Genomic DNA, 27,882 nt, shown 5'->3' with positions numbered 1-27,882 from the left:
ACTTTTATGCGATGGTTCTTATGGTACCCAGGACTGTGAGTCACCTTGTTACCCCCCTGCCACCAGCGAGAGAGAGACTTGTTGTGCTTAACTGGCTGTCAGCTACTTGACACCGCCACTTCAGCCTTGTACCCCCCCTCCCAAACAATCTCCTCTGGGCTATGTCAGGCTTTACTTTATTTTGAAGGTTAACAATAGATATACCCCACTCTTTAAGCCTCTTTGAAGTAGTGTCCAGCCCCTTCTCTACTGAACAGGTCACAGAAGTACCACATTAGCTGTACACACCAGCTTGAATGTCTCAACCGAGGATCAGCATCCTGCACAATACTACCACACTGAGATATATTTATAGTGAAAACAATTGTAAGTTTATTACCAAAGATCAAGATTTAAGAGAATGTGAACAAGAATGTGAGACAAAAATGCACAATTTTGCTGAGTTTTAGCTGCTGAAAAATCTCAGTTTGCACACACTGGGTTGCAATTAACTTTGGGAATATAAGAGAAAAGCAAGAAAGACAGCTTTATCCTGCACCTAGGAAGTAACCGGGCAGTGTGATTACATTCATGAAAATAGGATCACAACTAGTCCTGCAGAAGACATTTAGGGTGAGAAACTTATTCAGACTGGAGGTTGGCCTGTTAAGTTTAGTCTCTAGGAATCATGTTGTGATTTTGTTTTATATGCAACCCTTCTGTTTTCAGGCAAAAAAGGCAACCCTGCACCACATTTCTAGTCCTCATACCAAAGGCTGGGGCTGCTAGACAGCTGGTCAATAAAACTTTTGTAATAACTTTTTTTTGAGATGGGTAAAACATTTTTTCTCTTATATTATTACCTGAAATGGCTAAAACATTTTAGCTGAAACTTTTTAGAAAAATTCAGCCTGAGGGAAACCCATGAGATTTTTTAGGCCCAGCTTGACAAAGCCCTGGCTGGGATGATTTAGTTGGCGTTGGTCCTGCTTTCAGCAGGGTGGGTGGATTAGATGACCTCCTGAGGTCTCTTCCAACCCTAATCTTCTATGATTCTATGATATGGAAATTTGCAGCTGAACAGTGAAAGTTTATCAAAGAAGTGGGAAGTGTCAGGCAAACATAAGTGCAGCAGATACTACCATCTCTGACTATAAAACTAATGTATTAGAGATCAGCTAAGAGTGGAAAGGCAGATCCAAACCCTCTCAAACTTTAGCTAAGTTTAGCTTTGGATATGAACTTTAGGGCTGGAGCACACCTCTATACGCAGGGTCCAATGCTTGGTTCTGAACCCACTCAAACTTTGTGGAAATTTGTACATCTTAGGTCCATTTCAGATAATTAGATATTATATGTTAAATGCTGGTAAATAGTTATTCACTGTCTGAGTCAGTTAACATCAAAGTTCGCAAGAGCTTGATTCTTTAAATTGATATGCTAAGGGCTACTGAGTACAGGAGCAGGGGCAAAGTCTGAAGTGTGAGCTTTCCAGAAGAGACTGCAAAAAGTCCATCAGTATTTTATCAGATTTCCACCATGCTGGTGTCCTTCCATCTACAATTTATAAACATACAGGAATTTCTTCTGTGGGATGCCCATGTTAGGTTTCCAGTTTGTAGAGAGGCAGTAATTGACTTTACTGGCTCCATTTGTCAGAATTAGACAAGGAAATCTCCATAATTATATCTGGATATGTGATACCAAAAAATACATTAATTTCAGATTTAGTTGCTGTTGTCTGAGACAAAGTCTTTACCTGGGGGCAGTTGAGTGTTACAGTAAATCAAAGATGATTATGGGCTGATAGCAGTTTTTGAAGGAGCCTATTAGAACAGAAAAAGTGAGCTCACCATACATGCTGCCAGTATAACATTGCCACCAGTTTTAAACAGGGTGTGATGCTGACATAAATATAAAGGGAAGGGTAAACCCCTTTAAAATCCCTCCTGCCTAGAGGAAAAATCCTCTCACCTGTAAAGGGTTAAGAAGTTAAAGGTAACCTCACTGGTACCTGACCAAAATGACCAATGAGGAGACAAGAGACTTTCAAAAGCTGGGAGGAGGGAGAGAAACAAAGGGTCTGGGTCTGTCTGTATGCTGCTTTTGCCAGGGATAGAACAGGAATGGAGTCTTAGAACTTTAGTAAGTAATCTAGCTAGGTATGTGTTAGATTATGATTTCTTTAAATGGCTGAGAAAAGAACTGTGCTGAATAGAATGACTATTCCTGTCTGTGTGTCTTTTTTGTAACTTAAGTTTTTGCCTAGAGGAATTCTCTATGTTTTGAATCTAATTACCTTGTAAGGTATCTACCATCCTAATTTACAGAGGTGATTCCTTTACTTCTATTAAAAGTCTTCTTGTAAGAAAACTGAATGCTTTTTCATTGTTCTCAGATCCAAGGGTTTGGGTCTCTGGTCACTTATGCAAATTGGTGAGGATTTTTACCAAACCTTCCCCAGGAAGTGGGGTGCAAGGGTTGGGAGGATTTTGGAGGGAAAGACGTGTCCAAACTACGTTTCCCAGTAAACCCAGTTAGAGTTTGGTGGTGGCAGTGGAGATCCAGGGTCAAAGGATAAAATTAATTTGTACCTTGGGGAAGTTTTAACCTAAGCTGGTGAAAGTAAGCTTAGGAGGTTTTCATGTAGCTCTTCACATCTGTACCCTAGAGTTCAGGGTGGGAGAGGAAACTTGACAGATGCAGACAGGCCAGGGAGCAGTGGGAGAGTGCTAGAGGGGAAATATATAAGCTTAAGGCTAATGAAAGCATGGTTCCCTGTAGACTAGGTAGGAAGATGGCTGCAGGTTAATTGGAGCACCTGCACTCAATTAAGGTCCTGTTAGGAAACTAATAAAACCCCCTGCATCAGGCAGCCAGGGCAGGAGGAGGAAGGTGAAAGGACTGGAGCTTGGAGGTGTGTTGAGAGATTTGGAAGACCTAAGAATTGAAGTAAGGGAGACCCTGCCCAGCAGGACAGGGAGACTCCCTTCCCTACAGCATCTAAGGACTGAGGGTAACCTCACCTAAGAGGGATGAGAGTAAGAAACCCACAGGGGTTGAGAGGGGCTGGGACTCAGAGTGAGGAGTAAACCCAGACCCCTCCCCCACTTCCTTCCTCTACCACCTTCCCGGGCTAGTAGCCAGGCCCTTGGCACCCAAGAGCAGGAGCAAAGGGTGGCATCTTAGTTCCCTGCCAAGAAAAGCACAGGACCCACCAGACTAAAATCAGCCATCTTGCCCCATGGGGTAAGCAATTATATGTCCTTGTTATATTAATGTAACCTGTCTGCCAGTTTTACAGTGGTTTAGAGTCTAATGAAATTAGTTGATCTTTGCCACACACTAAAAATTGTAAGCAGTGTTAATAGATGCTTGAAAATCTGTATTTATAAATAAAGGATCAGTGACTGAGATAAAAGCATCCCCTTATTGATCACTGGCTGCTCTCTTCAATTAAAGTAATAAAACAAAATAATGTTACAACACTTGAAAACTAAATCTCCCAAAAGGTGAGTGAATGTGTGTTCATCACAGACACTGAGGTTGATAGCCACATCTATCCGAAAGGGGGATTGCTATCAGTTACTACATCCTGTGATTAATAAAGAGATGCTTTTATCTTAAACAGCAAGCACTTATTGGTATCTCTACAGATTTTCAGCTTCCTAGTAATACTGTTTTTGATAATAACAGCCCCCTCATGGAAACTGTGCTCTCTATGACACTGACAAGGGCCTGGTCTTTTGGGCAGTGAAATCATTGGGGGCTGCTGAATGCTCTGCACTTTTAAAAATCAAGATGCTTATTTCTAAAAAAATATTTTTTTCTCATACCTTACATAAAATGTCCAGTTATTTCAAACCAACAAAATCCCTATCACCTCTTTTTGAGGGTACACTAACATTCTTTCACTAAAAATAAAATGAAATAAAAAAAAATCCCAGAGCTTACCTTACCACTCCCATCCCTAATATATGTAGCAAATCTGGGGTATCTGGGGTGTTTTCATATGAACTGTTCCTTCTCTCAGTTCATACATATCAGTCTGGCTTTCTACAGTATTGGACAGCCAGCAACAATATAAGGAGAATAAAACCTTATTTACTTCCTCAGGTGGAAAAAAAATCATGAACTCATTCATCTTGAGTCAGCAGAAACAGTCAAAGGGCTTCTTTAGGAGATTTATTTTCAACTCTAGAATTTTTCAAATTGGTCCCCAATTTTGTACATGGATCAGTCTCTGATCAAAATCTACCAGTTACAATATTGATGAATGTATAATCAGAGCTCTCTAAGCGTCTGAGGGGAACAAAGCAAAGCTGTCCTTTATCATCCTTATTATATGCATTAGTCATTGAACTTTTGCTATTTTTTTTTGGATTATCGTCATCTACATATCTACCTGAGTCTTGATCCACAAAGTGGCTTAGGCATTGTCACGGTTCCTCCCCCACTCTGAACTCTAGGGTACAGATGTGGGGACCTGCATGAAAAACCTCCTAAGCTTATCTTTACCAGCTTAGGTCAAAACTTCCCCAAGGTACAAAATATTACCTCCGTTATCCTTGGACTGGCCGCTACCACCACCAAACTAATACTGGTTACTGGGGAAGAGCTGTTTGGACGCATCCTTCCCCCCAAAATACTTCCCAAAACCTTGCACCCCACTTCCTGGACAAAGTTTGGTAAAAAGCCTCACCAATTTGCCTAGGTGACTACAGACCCAGACCCTTGGATCTGAAAACAATGAAAAAGCATTCAGTGTTTTACAAGAAGACTTTTAATAAAAAATAGAAGTAAATAGAAATAAAGAAATCCCCCCTGTAAAATCAGGATGGTAGATATCTTACAGGGTAATTAGATTCAAAAACATAGAGAACCCCTCTAGGCAAAACCTTAAGTTACAAAAAAGATACACAGACAGAAATAGTTATTCTATTCAGCACAATTCTTTTCTCAGCCATTTAAAGAAATCATAATCTAACACATACCTAGCTAGATTACTTACTAAAAGTTCTAAGACTCCATTTCTGTTCTGTCCCCGGCCAAGACGACTACAGACAGACCCAGACCCTTTGTTTCTCTCCCTCCTCCCAGCTTTTGAAAGTATCTTGTCTCCTCATTGGTCATTTTGGTCAGGTGCCAGCGAGGTTACCTTTAGCTTCTTAACCCTTTACAGGTGAGAGGAGCTTTCCCCTGGCCAGGAGGGATTTCAAAGGGGTTTACCCTTCCCTTTATATTTATGACACTCCCCCCAAATCTCAGCTAGGGTGAAACACTGGCTGGGATTTCTTCCTGGAGCTCTAGGAAAACAGAGTTAATAAGACACATGCATCTCTAAATATACTACCAAGTACATAAAGACTAACAATATTTTCCACATCTCAAGGACGATTTTAACCAGTTGATTCTGGGAAACTTTCATGGGAGAGTGCATCAGCCACTTTGTTAGAAGCTCCTGAGATGTGTTGGATGTCGAAATCAAAATCTTGGAGAGCTAAACTCCACCGAAGAAGTTTTTTTGTTAGTTTCTTTGACGGTGTGAAGCCACTTTAGTGCAGCATGGTCGGTTTGCAGGTGGAAACGCCGTCCCCAAACATATGGGCGTAGCTTTTCCAGAGCGTAGACAATGGCATAACATTCTTTTTCAGTGACTAACCAGTTGCTTTCCCTCTCAGACAGTTTTTTGCTGAGAAACACCACAGGGTGGAATTCTTGATCAGGTCCTTTCTGCATTAAAACTGCTCCCACACCACGCTCGGATGCATCTGTGGTTACTAGGAACGGTTTGTCAAAGTCTGGGGCCCTTAGTACAGGGTCAGACATGAGTGTCGCTTTAAGCTTGTTAAAGGCCTTCTGACACTTTCCGGTCCACTGAACAGCATTTGGCTGTTTCTTTTTGGTTAGGTCTGTCAGTGGGGCAGCGATTTGGCTGTAGTGCGGTACAAATGGTCTGTAATAACCAGCCAAGCCTAAGAAGGATTGAACCTGTTTCTTTGACTTTGGGACAGGCCACTTTTGGATAGCATCCACTTTGGCCTGTAGGGGGCTGATAGTTCCTTGACCCACCTGGTGTCCAAGGTAAGTCACTCTGTTTAGGCCTATTTGACACTTCTTAGCCTTAACAGTTAGTCCTGCCTCCCTTATGCGCTCAAGGACTTTTTGTAGATGTTCCAGGTGGTCTGCCCAGGAATCCGAAAATATGGCCACATCGTCAAGGTAGGCGACTGCATATTCTCCTAATCCCGCTAGGAGACCATCTACAAGTCTTTGGAAAGTGGCGGGTGCATTTCGCAGCCCGAAAGGGAGTACATTAAATTCATACAGCCCGAGATGTGTGATGAAGGCTGACCTTTCCTTGGCAGATTCATCTAGCGGTACCTGCCAGTACCCCTTGGTTAAGTCCAAGGTAGAGATGAACTGGGCCCGTCCCAGTTTCTCTAATAGTTCATCAGTGCATGGCATTGGATAGTTGTCTGGGCGAGTTACAGCATTTAGCTTACGGTAGTCCACGCAAAAACGTATTTTCCCATCTGGTTTGGGAACTAGAACCACTGGAGATGCCCATGCACTTTCAGAGGGGCGGATTACACCCATCTGTAACATATCCTGGATCTCCCGTTCTATAGCAGTTTTAGCTTGAGGAGACACCCGGTAAGGGTGGACCCTAATTGGGTGAGCATTACCTGTGTCAATGGAGTGGTATGCCCGTTCAGTCAGTCCTGGGGTGGCTGAGAACGTTGGCGCGTAGCTAGTGCACAGCTCCTGGATCTGCTGTCGCTGCATACGCCCAAGGGTCATGGAGAGGTTCACCTCTTCCACACCACCAGCACATTTCCCTTCGTAATAGACACCTTCAGGCCACTCAGCGTCGTCTCCTCCCTGGGCTGTAAACTGACAAACCTTTAATTCTCTGGATCGATTAGAAGAGCTGAGAGGCGGTGGGTTGCTCCGTGCCGCCGTCCACGCTCTCTGGAGGCTTTCATCTGCTTCCTGTTCGGTCTGGAACTGTTCCCTTGATGCTGGAGACATCAGTTCCTCATTGGATTGGGGACATAGGCTTGGTCCCTCTGGAAGCGATATAGGGGATGGAGCTGTTTCTGTTGACTGTGAACCGCTCTCCGCTGGTGCACTATGTTGGGATTCAGGCTCCGGCTGAGCCTCTTGTGTAGGGTTATCGGCTGCTGCCAGTTCAGGTTCGGTGGGGCCCTCTGGTGTTGAGGTTGCAAGTACTGGATTCTGTGCTGGCACGGGGTCTGGTGTTGGTTGTTTGGCTGGTTCCGGTTCTGGGACTGGTTCCGTCTGGGTCTCTGGGACTGGATCCACTACTGCTGTTGCAGACATTGGCCTGGGGTCCGGGTCCATCACCTCTGACCGGGCCCGGATAGAAGTTTCCAGAACAGAGCTAGGCCCCACGGTTTGTTTAGCCTGGCTGCGGGTGACCGTTCCCACCCTCTTGGCCTGCTTCACGTGATTGGCCAAGTCTTCCCCCAACAGCATGGGGATGGGATAATCATCATAGACTGCAAAAGTCCACATTCCTGACCAGCCCTTGTACTGGACAGGCAACTTGGCTGTAGGCAAATTGAAAGAGTTGGACTTGAAGGGTTGAATCGTCACTTGGATCTCTGGGATGATTAAATTGGGGTCCACTAAGGAAGCATGGATAGCTGACACTTGTGCTCCGGTGTCCCTCCACGCGGTGACCTTCTTCCCGCCCACACTCACAGTTTCCCTCCGCTCCAAGGGTATCTGGGAGGTATCTGGGCCTGTGGACCTCTGGTGTGATTCCGGTGCAATGAACTGTAATCTGTTGGGGTTCTTGGGGCAGTTGGCCTTTACATGCCCCAGCTCGTTACACTTAAAACATCGTCCAGCTGACGGGTCACTGGGGCGAGGAGGGTTGCTGGAGAACGGGGTGGTGGGACGATAAGGGGTCTGGAGGGTTCTTTGGGAGGTAGGTGGGGCTTTGGGCGGCCCCCGGTAATAGGGTGTGGTCTGGGGTGGTCCCTTCTGGTCTCCGCTCCAACTGCGACCAGTTTTCTTCTTCTCTGCCACCTCCACCCATCTGGCTCCAATCTCTCCTGCCTCGATTACAGTTTTGGGTTTCCCATCTAGGATGTATCTTTCTATTTCCTCAGGAACACCCTCTAAGAATTGTTCCATTTGCATTAGGAAGGGCAAATTTACTGGAGATTCAACACTTGCTCCTGATATCCAGGCATCCCAATGTTTCACAATGTGGTAGGCATGTCGGGTAAATGACATGTCTGGTTTCCACCTTAGGGCTCGGAACCTCCGACGAGACCGCTCGGGTGTTATCCCCATTCTGACTCTCGCCTTGGATTTAAACAGTTCATACTTGTTCATATGTTCTTTAGGCATTTCAGCTGCCACCTCAGCTAAGGGTCCACTGAGCTGCGGCCTCAGCTCTACCATGTATTGGTCAGTAGAGATGTTGTACCCAAGGCAGGCCCTTTCGAAGTTTTCTAAGAAGGCCTCAGTATCATCACCTGCCTTGTAGGTGGGGAACTTTCTGGGATGGGAAGTGGTACCTGGAGAAGGATTGCTAGGGTTTGTTGGTATATTCTGCTGGGCCTTTATCCTCTCCATCTCCTCCACATGCTTCCTTGCCTCCATTTCCCTCTTGTGGGCAGCCTCCTGTACCTCCTTCTCCAGCCGCATGAGTTCTATCTGTCTTTCATGTTCCCTTTGTTTTTCCTCAGCCTGAAATTTGGCTAATTCCAGCTGTAGTCGAGCCGAGGATTTGGCCATTCTAACCTCTCTGTTTTTAACTAACTTTACACCCAAGGTTTAGAAATAAACAAACAAAACTTGGCTGTAAAATTTTGCTGTGCTGGAATAGAATACCTATTCTCTGATAGTGATTGTCAGCCTACAGAAAAAGACAATTCCCTTGTCTCTGCTCTGGGCCCAAATTAAAGCAAAAAACCTCCAACTACTTGGAAACCTGCTTACCCAGCCCAAAGGAAAAAAAAATTCTTTTCAAACCTGTGCTCCTTGTAAAACAAAAAAAAAATCAAAATCCTTAAAAAAACCCTGCCACTTTTTCTCCAGGCAAATGGGTAGAGCACACACCCCCTATTTACTTTTAGGAAGAAAAGAAAAAAAAAAAACCTCTGGGTTGGAAGACTATGAATTTCCCTGCAGGAGTTAAGTACCCTGCCTCCAGGCAAAGAAAACCTGCAATTCACAAGATAATCCCCTTTTGTCTCTGCTTGGCCACAAAGCAGAGAGAAACCAAGCTGCTTTCAGTTTCAAAGCTGCTTTCTGGACTTCCTAAAAATTCCTTTTTAAAATCTGTATTTCTAGTTCAAAAAATCTCAACTGGATCTCAAAATGATTTCAGGTTAATCCCACCACTGTGCCACCATGTCACGGTTCCTCCCCCACTCTGAACTCTAGGGTACAGATGTGGGGACCTGCATGAAAAACCTCCTAAGCTTATCTTTACCAGCTTAGGTCAAAACTTCCCCAAGGTACAAAATATTACCCCCGTTATCCTTGGACTGGCCGCTACCACCACCAAACTAATACTGGTTACTGGGGAAGAGCTGTTTGGACGCATCCTTCCCCCCAAAATACTTCCCAAAACCTTGCACCCCACTTCCTGGACAAGGTTTGGTAAAAAGCCTCACCAATTTGCATAGGTGACCACAGACCCAAACCCTTGGATCTGAAAACAATGAAAAAGCATTCAGTGTTTTACAAGAAGACTTTTAATAAAAAATAGAAGTAAATAGAAATAAAGAAATCCCCCCTGTAAAATCAGGATGGTAGATATCTTACAGGGTAATTAGATTCAAAAACATAGAGAACCCCTCTAGGCAAAACCTTAAGTTACAAAAAAGATACACAGACAGAAATAGTTATTCTATTCAGCACAATTCTTTTCTCAGCCATTTAAAGAAATCATAATCTAACACATACCTAGCTAGATTACTTACTAAAAGTTCTAAGACTCCATTCCTGTTCTGTCCCCGGCCAAGACGACTACAGACAGACCCAGACCCTTTGTTTCTCTCCCTCCTCCCAGCTTTTGAAAGTATCTTGTCTCCTCATTGGTCATTTTGGTCAGGTGCCAGCGAGGTTACCTTTAGCTTCTTAACCCTTTACAGGTGAGAGGAGCTTTCCCCTGGCCAGGAGGGATTTCAAAGGGGTTTACCCTTCCCTTTATATTTATGACAGGCATCTAAAATGGCAGTTAGATACAGAAGTCCAACATTTAGGCACACCTGAGACCCCCCAGACTCCAAATCAGTTCCCACCTAACCCTGTAAGCACTTAAAATCTGATGTGGAGAAGAAATTTGAATTTGGTCACACACTGTCTGGTTCAAATCCCTACTCCAACATCCTTGGTGAGTGTCTTAACTACTGGGCTAAAAGTTATGGGGTGGGGAGAATTACAGTACCATTTCTTGCAAAAAACAAAACAACGTAGGCATCTAACTCCGGGAGAGGGTTCATGGCTCAGAAGCCCAAGCAGAGATAAGTACCTAACTCCATCAGAGGGGTGGGGCTTAGGCCACATCACTGTCCTCAGCATTTCTTCCTGTCTCCTTGCTTAGCATTTTGGCTTTTGTGTATCCCATTGTTAGGCACCTATCTCTCCCTGTGTATTGTACATGGGGTGCAGGTGCCTAAATAAGGGCTGTGGATTCCACTGAGTGGCTATGCACCTAAAAATTAGGTGTTGCAATGCCTAAGATCCTTTGAGGGTCTAGCCTGTGAGAGACTGCTTCACCTTGTGCCACACTGCCAGAACTGAGATCAGCAGAGACATCCAAGAGGATATGAACATGTTTGGTGTAAATCAGAAGTGGCTAGTAGCAGAGTGTTCTCTGTGAATGTCCCCCAGGATGAAGTTGCTTTATCTTTCTTGGTGTAATGGTCCTTCCTTCTCAAGTTCGGAGGGAGGCCACTCTGTTTCATCATGGCTGACTCCAACTGTCAGCTTTCTGTTCCTCTGGGTGGGACAGCACCACAAAACAACCTATGGCCACAGCCTTTACGTTGGGGAAGACAGTAAAGAAACAGTCTTTGGGTTCTGGTCCTCTGGGCGGGGCAAAGCAAGAGTCTATGGCCACAGATTTAGGCCTCATTTGGGTTGATCACCGGTCCCAGGTGTGTGTGGGGGGTGGGATTGTGACCAGGGTAGGGGGACCAAGCCAAGGGCCCTAACAGTATCAGGTTGTCCTGCCACTGGGTCAGGTGCAAAATAACCAAAACATGCTGCCTCTTTTCAGAACAACTGGATTAATGTCTGGTTACCATGGACTACTTCCTAATGTGCTTCACTAGCGTTGCTTTGCTGGCAGCGAGATCTCTCTCACTGCTCCATAATTGGCTGATGTTGGCGCTAGCAAATCCTCCCTGCCCTCAGTCTCCTCCATTGGCAGGGCACTGCATGGTTCAGCGACTGGTCTGAGATCCCCCAGAGGGCTTCAAACATCCACGAGCAAAAACTGAGCTAAAAGGCCCTCCCTTTATACTTTCTGTCCCGACTCTCTGTTTTGGTATGGGAGGAAGGGCATGTTCGGCTCTGCCAGCAGGAGGCATGTTATGGTCCCTCCCTTTCAGGTCCAGAGGGAGGCCACTCTGCCTTACTACAGTCTTAAATAGCCTAAATCTGTTGACGTTCAGGGATGTTTGCTTGTTTGACTGATTGATTGAGTCATTTGAAAATGGACAGGAAATGTAAGAGTGGAGAATTGTTTGTGTCCCCCCCCCATCAATCACAGAAAACGTGGAAATGGCAGAGGTGCTTAATGATTTCTTTTTTCAGTTTCAGTTTTCACCAAGAAGGTTGGTGGTGATTGGACATCTAACATAGTGAATGCCAGTGAAAATGAGGTAGGCTCAGAGGATAAAATAGGGAAAGAATAAGTTAAAAATTATTTAGGCAAGTTAGATGTCCTGAAGTCACCAGGACCTGATGAAATGCATCTTAGAATACTCAAGGAGCTGACTGGGGAGATATCTGAGCCATTAGCAATTATCTTTGAAAAGTCACGGAAAATGGGAGAAATTCCAGAAGACTGGAAAAGGGCAAATATAGTGCCCATCTATAAAAAGGTAAATAAGGACAACCTGCGGAATTACAGACCAGTCAGCTTAACTTCTGTAACCAGAAAGATAATATAGCAAATAATTAAGCAATCAATTTGCAAACATCTAGAAGATAATAAGGTGATAAGTAACAGTCAGCATGGATTTATCAAGAACAAATCATGTCAAACCAACCTGATATCTTTCTTTGACAGGATTACAAGCCTTGTGGATGGGGGGGGCACAGCAAATGTGATATTTCTTGACTTTAGAAAGAGATCTGGGGCTCATAGTGGACCACAGGGTAAATATAAGTCAACAGTGTAACACTGTTGCAAAAAAAAGCGAACATCATTCTGGGATGTGTTAGCAGGAGTGCCATAAGCAAGACATGAGAAGTAGTTCTTCTGCTCTACTCCCCCTCTCATTAGGTCTCAACTGAAGTATTGTGTCCAGTTCTGGATGCCACATTTGAGGAAAGATGTGGACAAATTAGAGAGAGTCCAGAGAAGAGCAACAAAAATTATTAAAGGTCTACAAAACATGACCTATGCAGGAAGATTAAAAACATTGGGTTTGTTTAGTCTGGAAAAGAGAAGACTGAGAGGGGACAGGATAACAGTTTTCAAGTACATAAAAAGTTGTTACAAGGAGGAGGGAGAAAAAAATGTTCTTAACCTCTGAGGATAGAACAAGAATCAATGGGTTTAAATTGCAGCAAGGGAGGTTTAAGTTGGATGTTAGGAAAATCTTCCTAGCTGTCAGTGTTTAAGCACTGGAATAAATTGTCAAAGAAATTATGGAATCTCCATCTGTAGCATCGTGATCTTACATATAAAGCATGCCTTGTAAGGTATCAGGGGGAAGGTTATGATCTGCTGAAAGTCTTTTCTGTATCCATATATGTGTATCATTAACGCATATGAAGTTATGAGAACTGTGTTCTATGGTAGTCATTAAAGCATGCTGTAAATTGGGGAATCAGCCAGATGTTATCACCCCAGAGGCAACAGCAAGGAAAGTAACCAATGCCCGGGCAGGGTATCATTCTACCCATCAACAACCATTGTCCAGCAAGGGACCTACAATGCAGTGACTCACCTGCATGAGGCCACACCAGGGGAATTGCTCAGCTTTGCTTGAAGAGACTCAGTAATGCTCACCTGACTCTGAAGGTGAGGGTGTGGATGGAAAGCCAAGAGGGAAGAAAGGACATGATAAAAGGGAGAGACATTTGCATGCTGTCTCTCTCTTCTACCTACATCTACAGACACCACCACCACCACCAAGCGACTGAAGCGCTGATCAAAGGGGAGAGCCTGGCTGAAGAGCAGCCAGCCTGTGGTGAGAAGCATCTAAGTTTGTAAGGACATTGAAAGTGTTAAGATCACCTTAGAATATGTTTTGCTTTTATTTCATTTGACCAAATCTGACTTATTATGCTTTGACTTATAATCACTTGAAATTTCTCTTTATAGAAAATAAATTTGTTTGTTTATTCTATCTGAAGTAGTGTGTTTGGTTTGAAGTGTGTCAGAGGCTTCCCTTCAGGTAATAAGCCTGGTACATATCAATTTCTTTGTTAAATTAATGAATTCATATAAGCTTGCAGTGTCCAGTGGGCATAACTGGACATACTGCAAGATGGAGGTTCCTACGGTTGTATCTGGGACTGGAGATATTTGCTAGTGTCATTCGCTTGCAAGTAGCTGGGAGCAGCTTACATGCTACAGGCTGTGCGTGAATAGCCCGGGAGTGGGGGTTCTCACAGCAGAGCAGAGTAAGGCTGGCTCCCAGAATCAAGGATTGGAGTGGCCTAGCGGGTCACCGGTCTAGATAACACCAGAGGGGAATGTCACACCAGCATTGGAGATTTTAAAGATCAGATTAGACAAACACCTGTCAGGTATGGTCTAAATAATACTTAGTCTTGCCATGAGTGCAGGGGACTGGACTGGATGACCTCTTGAAGTCCTTTCCAGTCCTATGATTCTATGATTGGAGCCTGGTTTGCTGGTGATGGATTATTCTGAATTGCATTACTAAGTTTTAATGTATAATTTGTCACATTATGCCAATGGTTTCTAGAGCATATGAATAGCATTTTTTTACAAATTTTAATAAAGAAATTTTGAATGAGTCAAGTTGGATTCCAGGAACATAAAATTTCATTCTTTGACTTGTTAAATATATTTAACCTCTAACCAAAATGCTGTACCTCAGGTACAGGATCTACTTCATACTTTCAGGAAGCTGTTCCATATTCCTTAAGTTAAATGAATCTGTGGCCACTTTATTGTAGTCTTTGCAAAGCAGATCCTACCAAAAGATTTTAAATTACACTGGGCACCTACCAAACTTAAATACCTAGAGGAAAAAATACCAAAATTACCTGAAAGACACACCAGGAAAAGTGTCAGGGTCTCCTATTTTCATTATAGGTCTATGTTTATTTAACTAAAATGAACATACTTGCAAGTCTCTTTTTCAAGCCCTCCATGTATAATTGAAATCAGTAATTATAAATCCCTTGTGTCAAGCAATCAAACAATTCTTGTGGAGGGAAAAAATGCAGGAAGCCAAGGAATAGCTTTGGTAAGTTGCACTTGTCTATTGAAATAAAAGGGGTCTTCATGCTTCCTAGCTGGAAATTGTGACAATGCATCATGTGATATGAACTTGTTCGAGCCCAGACAAGGCATTAACATGATGGATCAAGAAATCATTTCTCCAGTTAAATTGAGTTCTTTAATTTAGTTGTCAGTTATCTTTTTTTCATAAAAGGAATCGTGTTCCATTAACATAAACTGTGTATTTCATTACTAACATGGCTATCAGCATTTTTGCTTTGTGCACTGTGTGATGTTGAGTAAGTCACTTAACCTCTTTGGGCTCAATCCTTCCAGTTGCTCTGCATGCTCAGCTGCCTTTGACTCACAGGAGGCACATAGTATCTCACAGCATCAAGTTCTTTGTTTCTCCCCCCATTTTGTGAAATAAGGATAATGTTTATATCCTCAAATGTTTAAAACTCCAATTAACATTGTAGACAGCTTTCAGTATATAAGGAATGAAGGATTGAGCCTTAATAACTCCAGTTCTTCAAGCAAACATTGGCATAACTTTTAGACTACTCATGTGAACAAAGTTATACATGTACTTAAGTATATTAAGTAAAAACAGTATATAATTTCCTGATTTTGAAAGTTGCTGTACTTGTATGTGTGCTGATGGTTTGTTTGTTAGTCTGATGGTTTGTTTGACTTTTTGCTTTTGATAATGACCAGTCCTTGCCAACATATTATTTTCTTCTTAAGTGTATTATTTTATTTAAAATAATTGTAGTGCTTGGTTATAAAGAAAAAGTCATCATTAAATTGTCTTCTCTGTGAATCTCCTGTGTAGATAGACACTAGCATCATGAGATACTGTGAAAATGTAACATGTTCACTGATGTATAAATAGAGTTCTAAAAAATTTGCAAGGTGGAATTACAAGATTACCAGCAGAGCATCAAGTTCTGTACAGAATTGATAAGGGCATGGCTTAAATAAAGGGAGCTGTCCATCTAGTAGTGCTAGGAAGATGGGTAGGAAATTAAACTGCCAAACAACAAACCTTTAATGATAGTGAAGCGTGTTATATTGCTGTGAGCAAGCAATGTCTGCGGCAAAATTAATTAAAATCTTAGTATGTAATACATATCCTTAAAACACAACTTGCTTAGGGCAGAAAACATGAAGAAAATATATACAAATGTAAGCTATAATATTTGTATTGAGTTTTTTTTCACCAACAAGCATTTGTAATTGAATAATTTAAATTTTTGTAAGAAATTATTTTTATAATTGAATCATCACGCATTATTTTGTTATCTAAAATAAGTAGTTTTCATTACAAAGTAAATGAAAGTTTAATTCAAATTATATGTATTATGCAAATGCATTAGTAAAGTATTGCTGTAATTTACAGTTTTTTTCTCTAGAATACTAATTACTCAGTCTTCAAATCAGTAGATTGCTTGCAATTTTTAATGTATGTGTTTTACTCTACTACTTATGGAAAAAAATCATATTTAGTGGGAAAACGTGGCTCCTAAATGCATCATAACATTTAACTTGTTATAAGATAATACTTGTCACAAACAAAATACCAGAAATATGTTAAACTTAGAATTGATTGTTTTGATTTTATTTAAATGGAACTCTTGGACGTGTTATATGTGGAAATAATCTGCATGTTACGTGTGTGGTATTAAATAATAATTTGTGTTACCTTTATAAATGAGTAATTGTTAGTATTTGTGTGAAAGGTATAGGGGCATGGTGACTTTTGAGAATATTGCAAGACAATCTCCAAAAGTAAGAATGTACTGAACAGCTGAATGGTTACATGGAATAAAAAGTTACACTCACTTTCCTATAATCTAAAGCAGTATGTATTTGCTCTAATCCTACATCTGCTGTCTCTTCAATTGATATGAAAACATAGTCTGGCCAACAGTACTTCCTTAGATACATCGTTTACTCCATTTACCTATGGCTTTATTGTCTTTATTTTACAGACAACTGCCTGTAAGCAGCATTCTGTTTTTTTTTAATAGCTGGCCATCTATCTCTAAATAAAAATAAGACATTGCAATAATAATTTGTCTATCTAGAATCATTGTGAATCCCTCCAAGGATGGTGCAAAATATTCTTGCCAAATTGTGCATTTATCTAATTTGTATACTATGCAATCCCAATGTTCAAAAAGGTTTGTGTTTAAACTAACCTAATCTTACAGTGAATGTTGTGTTGGACCAATAGGAATCACAAAAATTCAATGAGTTCATGTCCTTTCATGCAGTTTTGCTGTAGTTCAGTGGTTCATTGAAACTGTAAATGGATTAGATTTAATCTCTGATGTAATAGAATGCTGATCTAAGGAAAACAAACTTCCCCTGTTATACCTAGGCTAAATTTATTAGGTCAGCCAAATTATAGAATTAAGTGTCAGATGCCAATATCTGGGGGAAACTCAGAGTCAATATCTATTTGCACAATAATAAGGCCTCATTTTTCAAGCAACAGGAGAACTCTGAACTATGGGGATTTTTGTTTTCTTTCTAAGGCCAAGATCCTGCATCCAACCCATTGACTTCTTATGTTACATGGTGTAGCACACAGTGGCTTTAGTGGGTCTCTGCTTGGATTTAGGACTTGACACTAGTAGATAAACAAAATTACATTCTAAAAAGCTCCTAAGGCCATGAATACACTCCAGTCAAACCACTTCTGATTCAGTTATCCAGTTAAAACTAATGGTGATTTACAATCCTCTTACAGTTCAAGTTGAGCAGTGTGCAGAATGCTCTCTTTAGCATCATTTTCTGGAGTATTGGCCCTTTCTTGACCTTACAACTAAGTTTTTCTTCATTTTCAGTAATGTTGAAACAGCTATAGGGCCTGTTGAATCCTATAGGAATTGTCATTTGATTCAGTTGGCACATAAAATTTGCCAAACTAGATCAGACCCAAGATTTCACACTCTGGGATCTAGGTGTCTGGTCCTGGTATCCAGGGTCAAGCCGGGTGTCAGAACTGGGGTCAGAATCTGTGGACAAATCAAATCAGGATCATAGTCAGAGTTAGGAAGCAGGCCAAACATTGAAGATGGATTGAAGTCAGTTCAAGGCTCTGGGGGTAAGAAGTTGGGTGCAGGGCTGGAACTGGTTAGGATGGGGCATGGACAAGGCTAAAGGGAGCCGGAAGAAGGCCCAGGCAAGGCTTGGTGCAGGAACAGGAACAAGACCAAGAGCAGGCTGGAAGCCTAGGGATTCTGTCACACTGTGAGGTAGCAGTAGGGCTCATGGCCAGGTAGTGGTGTTGCACAGACTAACTTGCAACTCTGGCAGGGTCAGTAAAATACTTGTGCATGGAGGTCATCTGACCCAGTTCCTGCCCATGCTGCTGCAGCATGTCTGAAGGCTGAGGCATTTCAGGCTCTGCTGACAGGATCAGTCCCTGCCGCTGAGCTGCTGCTGCATGCCTGAGTGATGAGTCATTTCAGGCTCTGTTGGAAGGGTGAAGCATGTCAGCTGAGCAAACAACCCTGTTCTGGCTATGGGTTTGCCAAACACAAGTTCCATCTAGTTCAGTATCCTATCTCTGACAACAGTCAGTAGAGGAGAAGGATAATACCCATCCATTATATGAAGGGGTTCAGGGATACCAAAACTAGTGATGATCCTGATATATTTTTTTTTAAATCTGTAATCTGTTTGTAAACTCTTTAATAGTAAATATAATATACACATGTATAATGAAGGAGAAAAATATATGGTCCAAATTTAACTCTGGCTAAATGAGCAAGAACAACTTTGGATTTCAATGGGAGTTTCACCTCTTATGTCAGGAGTTAATTTGGTCCTTTGAATGTATTCTTCTTCCTCCAGCATTTCTGTATTTTATAACTAATTCTTTCGAATTCTTTGTACAATGAAATCCCTCTGGAAAGTAAGTAGAAATGTTATTTAAATGAATCTTTTATAGTTACAAATGCTGTGCTAAGGAATGGGAGCTCTAGTTAACTTTGAGGTTTACTCATATCAAACCAGCATTCAACTGATAAATTAGAAAAAGAGTTTAGGAATTGAATGTGAATGTATTTAGGTGACAATGGGAAACAAATATTATATAGCTTAATGATATATAGTAACTTATTCTTCTAATTTGCCTTCTGTATTCACTAGAATAAGACAAAGATGCAGCCATGTCTTATTCATTACAGAGAATATGTGAACCTGTTTTATCCTGTAATCATAGAATTATATAAATGTAGAGCTGGAAGGGACCTTGAATGTCTATACTAATGTTTTCCCTGGAACTAGGAAGAGTAGATTGTCTTAAGAAAGGTACTTGACTACAAAAGGCCATGAACTGGTGAATTGAAATGCCCTACACAAAATTTTATCCGCATGTTTCTTGAATAGTTTGGATAAAGGGCACTGTGTTCCTTTCAACTTTCTTCAAGTCTTGCATTCTTTTACACTACCAATGCCACCAAGCATACAAATCTCTGCATACACTGGATGGAGAATGCTGATTTTTTTCTCCCCACTGATGGTGAACGAATAAATAGCCTTCTAAAACAATGAGTGATGAATTTAATTCTTTCCCCAAAAAATACAGCTGATTGTTCCACCCATCTGTGTGGGAGATTAACCATACCAATTTTCTTTTAATTCATTAATTAATTAGGATTTTTACATTAATAAACAGGATGCCTATCCAAAATATCAAGATGCCTCTAACACCACTTACAAGAATAGAAAAAAATAAACAGCAGCTTAACTCTGACTGACAAAAATATGAATCCCGCTATAAATCCTAAAACACAGAATTCCCTTCCTTTCCACTCTAACATCCAACAAAACCCACCATCTGCAACAGCTCACAAGAACAGGAAGACCAGGGAGGGGAATTTGGTCCAGAACTGAGGCACCTCTGAACTGCATACATACTGCCACCGTCATCCTTTTTTAATACATGAGGTATCCATCTGATCACAGCTGCAGTGTGGTGTCATGTAAGGAGAAGCAATCTCTCATGTAGAAAAGTCCCAAGACATCTATAGCACTATAGGTTAAATCTAACTCTTTAAAATTGAAGACAGCTGGCAGTTTTTCAAAGAGACATTATTAAGCGCACAAAAGCAAACTATCCCACTGTGTAGGAAACATAGGAAGTATGGCAAGAGACAACCCTAGCTTAACCAGGAGATCTTCAATTATATAAAATTAAAAAAAGAGACCTTCAAAAAGTGGAAACTCAGTCAAATTACAAAGGATCAATATAAACAAATAACACAAGTATGTAGCGACAAAATTAGAAAAGCCAAGGCACAACACGAGATCAAACTAGTTAGGGACATAAAAGGAAACAAGAAAACATTGTACAATACATTAGAAGTAAGACGAAGACCAAGGATAGCGTACACCCATTACTCAATGACAGGGGGGAAGACAATAACAGAAAATATGGAAATGGCAGAGCTGCTTAACGACTTCTTTTTTTCGGTTTTCACCAAAAAGGTTGGTGGCAATGGGACATCTAATATAGTGACTGCCAGTGAAAATGAGGTAGGATCAGAGTCTAAACTAAGGAAAGAACAGGTAAAAATTTACTTACACAAGTTAGATGTCTTCAAATCACCAGAGCCTGATTAAATGAATCCTAGAATATGCAAGGAACTGACTGAGGAGATATCTGAGCCATTAGCAATTATCTTTGAAAAGTCATAGAAGATGGGAGAGATTCCAGAAGACTGGAAAAGGGCAAATATAATGCCTATCTATAAAAAGGGAAATAAGGACAAACCAGGGAATTACAGACAAGCCAGCTTAACTTCTGTACCCAGAAAGATAATGGAGCAAATAATTAAGCAATCAATTTGCAAACACCCAGAAGATAATAAGGTGATAAATAACAGTCAGCATGGATTTGTCTAGAACAAATCACGTCAAACCAACCTGACAGCTTTCCTTGACAGGTTAACAAGCCTTGTGGATAGGAAGGAAGTGGTAGATGTGGTATATCTTGATTTTAGTAAGGTTTTTGATACTGTCTCCCATGACCTTCTCATAAAAGAACTAGGGAAATACAACCTAGATGGAGCTACTATAAGGAGGATGCATAACTGGTAGGAAAATCATTCCCAGAGAGCAGTTATCAGTGGTTCACAATCATGCTGGAAGGGCATAATGAGTGGGGTTCTGCAGGGATCGGTTCTGGGACTGGTTCTGTTCAATATTTTCATCAATGGTTTAGATAATGCCATAGATCGTACACTTATAAAGTTTGTGGACAACAGCAAGCTGAGAGGGGTTGCAAGTGCTTTGGAAGATGGATTTAAATTCAAAATGATCTTGACAAACTGGAAAAATGGTCTGAAGTAAATAGCATGAAATTCAATAAGGACAAATGCAAAGTACTCCACTTAGGAAAGAACAATCAGTTGCACACATACAAAATGGGAAATGACTGCCTAGGAAGGAGTACTGCAGAAAGGGACCTGGGTGTCATAGTGGATCACAAGCTAAATATGAGTCCACAGTGTAACACTGTTGCAAAAAAAAGCAAACATCATTCTGGGATGTATTAGCAGGAGTATTGTAAGCAAGACACGAGAAGTAATTCTTCTGCTCTACTCCGCAGTCATTAGGCCTCAAGTGGAGTACTGTGTCCAGTTCTGGGTGCCATATTTCAGGAAAGATGTGGACAAATTGGAGAAAGTCCAGAGAAGAGCAACAAACATAATTAAATGTCTAGAAAACATGACCTGTGAGGGAAGATTGAAAAAACTGGGTTTGTTTAGTGTGGAGAAGAGAAGACTAACAGGGGGCATGATAACAGTTTTCAAGTACATAAAAGGTTGTTACAAGAAGGAGGGAGAAAAATTGTTCTTCTTAACCTCTAAGTATAGGACAAGAAGCAATGGGCTTACACTGCAGCAAGGGCAGGTAGGTTGGACATTAGGAAAAACGTCCTAACTCTCAGAGTGGTTAAGCACTGGAATAAATTGCCTAGGGAGGTGGTAGAATCTCCATCATTGGGGATTTTTAAGAGCAGGTTGAACAAACACCAGTCAGGGATGATCTAGATAATATTTAGTCCTGCCTTGAGTGCAGGGGACTGGGCTAGATGACCTCTCGAGGTCCCTTCCAGTTCTGTCATTCTATGAAAATCAATCCTGAAACAAACGGACAATCAGTGCAGATCATGAATCATGTGTTGCCATTCTGCACTGACTAAAGTTTCTGGATTGATGTAAAGTATAGACTTACTTAAAGCACATTTCCTCATGGTCATAATTTTGACAAAGGCATTGATTATGGTAACAAAGACAGCATTCAAAAGAAACAGTTACAATTTCTTGGTAATAAAACCATCCCAGGATGCTGATGCTATAATACTAGCCAACTGCTGTCAGGGATCTAACACACTCCACAGAATGTGCCCCATTGTGCAGATTTTCTGTTTGTTTAACAGTCTTGAATGCGAGCTGAAGGAAAGGACCAATTGAGTACAGTTTGAAAAAGTAGTTTCCTAGTATGACAAAGCGTAAATTCAAAGCAGGAGTTTGTCGAAATTACTACAGGAAATGACATATAGTGTATAACATTGGGGAAGGGAGTTATTATGGCTGGACAACATTTTCTGTTTAATTTGAAAATCAAAGACTTACTAGAAGACCTCTCAATTACATCAGCAGCTCACCAGAACAGAATATGTTGAAAAAAATATAATATAATTGGTTATGTTATAGTGAAACTGAAGTTTTAAAACATTAAGGGTCAAGAGCTACAATCCTTGCACACCCAAAGGTAAGGGGATTTATTCTATTTCTGATCTTGCAATTAACTCCACACGGGTAGACCCTATGGAGGTCATTGGGGCTCCACAAGAGTTCCCCTCCCCTATTCCCTCAGAGGCAGTTACAAGATCATGGCCTAAAAGGGTAAGAATTTGAGCAGAATGTATATTAAAACCAATGACAGTTGTTCAGAGAACAGGGCTAACAAAGGAAAGAAGGGACTAGGGAATATTTATTCCATAGTCATCAATCCTTGTATAACAAGGTAATACAAATTATATCAATATTCATTATAAGGATGCATCCTACAGACTGACATTTTTATTTCTGCATAATCAATACACATACAATTTAACACAAATAGAACTATAATTTAGAGTAGTAATTAGAATCCATTAAATTTGCTATTGATTGTTTCCCATACATTTTTTTTATTTTAATTAATGTAATACAAAATGAGATTCTGAGCCTCAGTTAATTTGTTTTGACCAGACTGGAGCTGTTGGTCAGGTGCCATATTGCATTTTGTAAAGCTGGCGGGGAAATAAAACAAAGGAGTAACCATTAAGAAATTTTGATTGCGTGCTCGGATCTTCTCATTTTCAGTATCAAATTGTCAAAGACTGCAGATCATTCTTTTGTGTTAAAAGTTTGTATTTCCTGAGCTTCTTTACTGCTTTTCCTCTTTGACCACCTTGAAGCATTTGACATCAGAGTACACTTAGATCAAAATTTTAAAAAGCAACTAGGATCCTAATTGCCATTTTAAAAAGTGATTTTGTCATTTAGAGTTAGTTTTACAAAAGTACTTCAGGACCTAGTGAGATGTTGAAAAGTTCATAAGCAGTGCCTAACACCTGTTGAATGTAACACTTTACAAAAATAAAGCCAGGGAGAGTTACACCACTTCCCATGATCAGATTTGTTCACAAAAGGCAAATTGAAGTCCACTTTTAAAAGGATCAGAGCCCTCCAATCACATCTGCAATTTGGAAGCAGCAACCCCCTGTTTAAATTTAGCCACATATAACTTTTTTGCCCTTATCCTAGGATTTCTAAGCACAGAGATTAAATCTCTGCATTTAGTTTTTAAGAAGAGCTATCAAACTTCAGCATACCCCTATTCCCAGGTATCTAAAGCCATTTGTCTGTTCCCTTGATAGGTTCACCTTGAAGCCACATACTAGTTCATACTCTGCCATAAAAAAAAAAAAAAAACCCTAAGGATCTGCTGCAAAATGGCCATATTAGTTATGTAAAGTAATATATCATCTATGAACAGGATCAATTTGTGCACACTAAAGCCTATTTTAATCCCACTAATGCCCAAGTTGTCCCTTATGGCTATCACAAGTGTCTTAGTTGTTAGCGTGAATGGGGAGGATGAGGGGCGGGGGAGATAGAAGTCATTCTCTATCTTGTGTTCCACCTAAAGAAAATGAGGAGGGTGTGGGCCATGCACCCGTGTGGGAGTGTTCCACTGTTGAACAGAACAAGGATAACTCCCATGATTAGCAATTGGCTCCTTATTCTGTCCATGTTTCATAAGTGAGTGAAGGAAAGGAATGAACTGGTGGAGAATGGCTTCTGGGGGTCATGAGCAGGGGTGAAGCTCTCAAATTATGGGACTTCTTGTTCAGCTGCTTTGGTGTTTGCATTATTTGGTGTTTGGAAATATTCATGTGAGCAAAATTTCATTCTCTAGAATACTTGTGTAAGGAAGCTTTACATGTATATGTGTCCATATGCCAGTACTTATGTGAATGTATATTTGTATGAGCATTCACACTGTACGTGTTCATGCTGGTCTCTTGATAACTGTTTTTATGTATAGAAGTCATCCAGTTAAGGAGCACAAACAATGCAATATTCCTTAGGTGATCATTCACAAAATGCTATTATGAATAGCACCTACTTGAAGCAACAGTTGCAACAAATTATTCATGATCCATCTTTAGCTGAAATATGTTCATATAAATCCTTTGTTGAATACATTTGAGTATAAAAGCCTATTGATGTGTAGTTTTAATAGAAGATGGCTATGTTGATCAAAGAAATTGTTGATGGTTTGTTCAGGGTTTTTTTGGTATAGTGCCTTGAATTTCAATGACTGCTTTCTTGTTGTGTGATGTCATGACAGTTGGAAACATGCTGAGGTGTTCAAGCAGATAGTTTTCTAATTTAATTGTGAGAGGTCTGGTGTCAGCTCATTCTAGATGGAGGATCCTGCACCCTGGAATGCACCTCCCCACTTCGGTCTGCTAGAACTCATGTTTCCAAGCCTTAACTAGTTTACACATGAAGGAAGAATTGTTTGAATTTGGGGTAATGATCAAAGGTTTCAGTCTTTAGACATTAGTCCTATTTTGGAATTTGTTTAATACCTTTGCATATTTTTAGAGCTTTTGATGGGTACATTTTAACTTATCCTAGTGAGGAACAATTGTTTACTTCCCTGTTATATCAAGCCCTTATTGTATTAAAAGAGAGGAAGGAGAGAAGGTCAGAAATTTACATTCCATGCTATGGCTAATGCATTTTGTTTTTTTTATATCAAAAGATAAAGTGGTGGGTTTTCCTTTAAATATCATCCTAGTGCTGTTTTATTTTAAGATGCCAAGAAGTTTTTTTTTCCAGAATTGTTCAATAGTAGATGATAGAATTAAGACTTGTAGATTTTTTTCCCTTAGTATGACAGTGAACACAAAATTTGGATGTGAAAAAACATGGAAGTTGTCTAATAGTGAAACTATATTACTTCGAACAGCAAGATCAATATGCATTTTAATCTTTCCCTTATATTTTAAATGTTTTGATCAGTACAATAAAAGTAAAATCAAATGTTATTTTCTTAGCATGCTTTTTCAGAAATTACCTTAAGTACTGTACTTTTGCATATATTCATTTCCATAGTTTCCTATTTATTTCTTCCCCAATGACCTCTAATTTGTCATCTTTATAATGTAGATAATGTTTTGTAGTGGTACTCTCATTAGGATGTTGCAACATTACATGTTTTCTACTTATTGGTGTTTGAGATGTACAACTAAATCTAGAAGATGAAGCATGAACTGTGAAACGACAACTAAAAATGGAACATAATTATTGAATTTGTGGCCTTTGGGTTAATGTCAAGTGTCGTATCAGTTTTAATATCTGATCTTTTTTATCTCAAAAACTTTATGATCTAAAAGAAACATGCTTGTATATTATAACTTAAGTGAAGTTTACCCTAAAGTCCTCACATGTCAAGTCTTCTTAATTATAGTTGTGAACAAACATTCACAGATTTGGAGGTTTGGACCCCATTCCTGCAAATACTCATGTATTATGAATAGTCCCATTGAAGCCAGCGAATCGAGGTCTTTACAGTCAGATAATAATCTAGGGTCTCAGTCCTGTACCACTGAAGCCAGTGGGAGCTTTGACATTGATTTCGGCATGAGGTGATCAGAGCCTAGATGATATAGAGATGTTTAATCCAATATATCAAAAATCTTTTCCACTTCTTTCAGTCCTTTGTCAGGCCCAATCTTACTTTACTTCTCTTATCTAATTGAATCAATAATGTTTTTATGGGCTATGTCGCTGTATCTAAGTGATGAAACACTGGAATCCTTGAGACACACACCCATGGAGACCAGCTTCCCTTGTCTTTGGCAATTTCATACATTGTGGCGTTTAAGTCACCACCATGAGCACTGCCATCCATACTGCCATGGGAGGCTGTGCCATCCATATTTCAAATCCTTGTCACTAATATTACTCTGAACTCTATCATCTTTTTTTACTTATATGTGTAAACCTTCTGCCAGGTGGAATCAGCAGTAACCAGGGGTGGGTTCAATATCTAGGGGTTCCTTTTCAACAATACAACACACAGAACCAGCTCAAGCCCCCACCCAGTAACCTGGGAAAATTACACACTGACCTGGGCGCCTCTATGAGGCAATACTTCCCCTCGCACAAGCAGAGTGTCTGAGTGTAGGAAGTTACCCAACATTGAATAGAGAAAATGCTGTAAGCAGGATTCATAAACATAAAACCTTGAGCAGGACACTCATCCCAGAGTGCGTGTTGCAGTGTCTTCTGCTTCATTTTCTTGAGTCCTACAACCAAAATTTCCTTTATTGTGCCCCTCTCTGCTTTCTCACCACACAGTGGTTGTCCTGGGTCAATGAGGACCCAGGGTTCAAAGGTGCATGTGTGTAAGTTCACCTCCCACCCAGGACAGGGAGAAGGCACCTTGATTGCTCCACCTCTGAGCACTGGCTCTGGCTGGCTGCCCTGCCATCCGCTGCTCTGCACACAGTCACCTTCTGCCATCTGCTTCTATACTACGACCTCTGTAGGTCAGTCATTTGAGGTTTCCCCCCAACTCTTAATGATATGCAGTTCTCAGTGATTGTCAGCTACTAGTGGCGGAACTTAAGCAGGCTGGGCAGAAACGCTCTCCTGGCAACAAGTGATTTCAGCGTTAGTGAGCATTTAACAAAACAAAAGACTCCTAATGGAACGTTACTTAGCTCTGTCTTTTAAACAGTGGGGAGGAGCAGATTAAACCATGCCTGGGGCTCTGAGATAGAGCCCACCTCCTGCCATGGACACCTGTCTCTGCCCCCTCTTATTTTCACTGGGTCTAGCATTCGGTCTACTGGCTTAGCTAGTTCCTTTCAGTTGAGGGTGACCCCTCAGTCAGGCCAGGCTAAGCAAAGTTCTGCTCCCCTTTGCTCATACAATAAAGATAACAACATTGATAATATTTCACAACACCTGCATTCAGTAATAAAGTGATTTGTAACCCAGGACTAGCCAAAGTTGATCACTTTGGGCAACACAGCTCTGTCTGCTGGGTACCAAGGCAGATTAGGAATGTTTATGTAAATACAGTCTGCTCCTGAAGTCTTTCCCCCTCCCCAGGTAGCTGTCAGAGGAAAGCTCATGCAGACCCTGCTTACATATGTTTAGAAAAATATTATTGTTGTTATTATTATTATTATTATTAATTATTATTAGTTTATTATTTTATTTTGAAAATCAGATTTTAATAATGCAAGATGCTTTAAAGGTTAAGACTGCATATAACTTAGAAGGTTTTCTTGAAGACTTAATAGTTCCATGGCATTGGTTTCAGATTTTGAGAACTGAGCATGGAAACAGTTAAAATATTACCTTCCATAAGTCCTCCATACCATCCCCTCTTCTGTCCTCCATGCAGCCTGACCTAAAAACTACCTGAGGTATAGGTCTCACTGGCATGGCCCACTCAAAACACATTTTTTGTATGTGTGGTTTTTTTTAAGCCTGAAAATTACATTTGGCCAACTTGAGGTTTTATAAGAGCCTGAAAGACTCTAAGCCAAACTGCAAGCATTTGATTTGCCTGATAGATATATTTTAAGACTAGGACCAATTTAAAAAAAATCCCATTGTGTGATCTTGCTTCACAAATTTCTGCAACCATCTGGATCT

The 27,882-nt window shown here is 40.7% G+C and overlaps 1 protein-coding gene across 1 annotated transcript in view; it reads left to right on the top strand.

Annotated features, from left to right (window-relative positions):
• KLHL1 (kelch like family member 1) overlaps positions 1–27,882 on the top strand; it is a gene marked incomplete at its 5' end in the record, with an annotated part of 430,814 nt that overhangs the window by 161,985 nt on the left and 240,947 nt on the right. The gene's annotated exons all lie outside the window — the stretch shown is intronic.

Source organism: Lepidochelys olivacea, assembly GCF_965140295.1.
Source record: "Lepidochelys olivacea isolate rLepOli2 genome assembly, chromosome: 1".
NCBI classification, from domain to species: Eukaryota; Metazoa; Chordata; order Testudines; family Cheloniidae; genus Lepidochelys; species Lepidochelys olivacea.
Note: the sequence above shows the minus strand (reverse complement) of the source record. Positions and strands in the feature narration are given on the sequence as shown.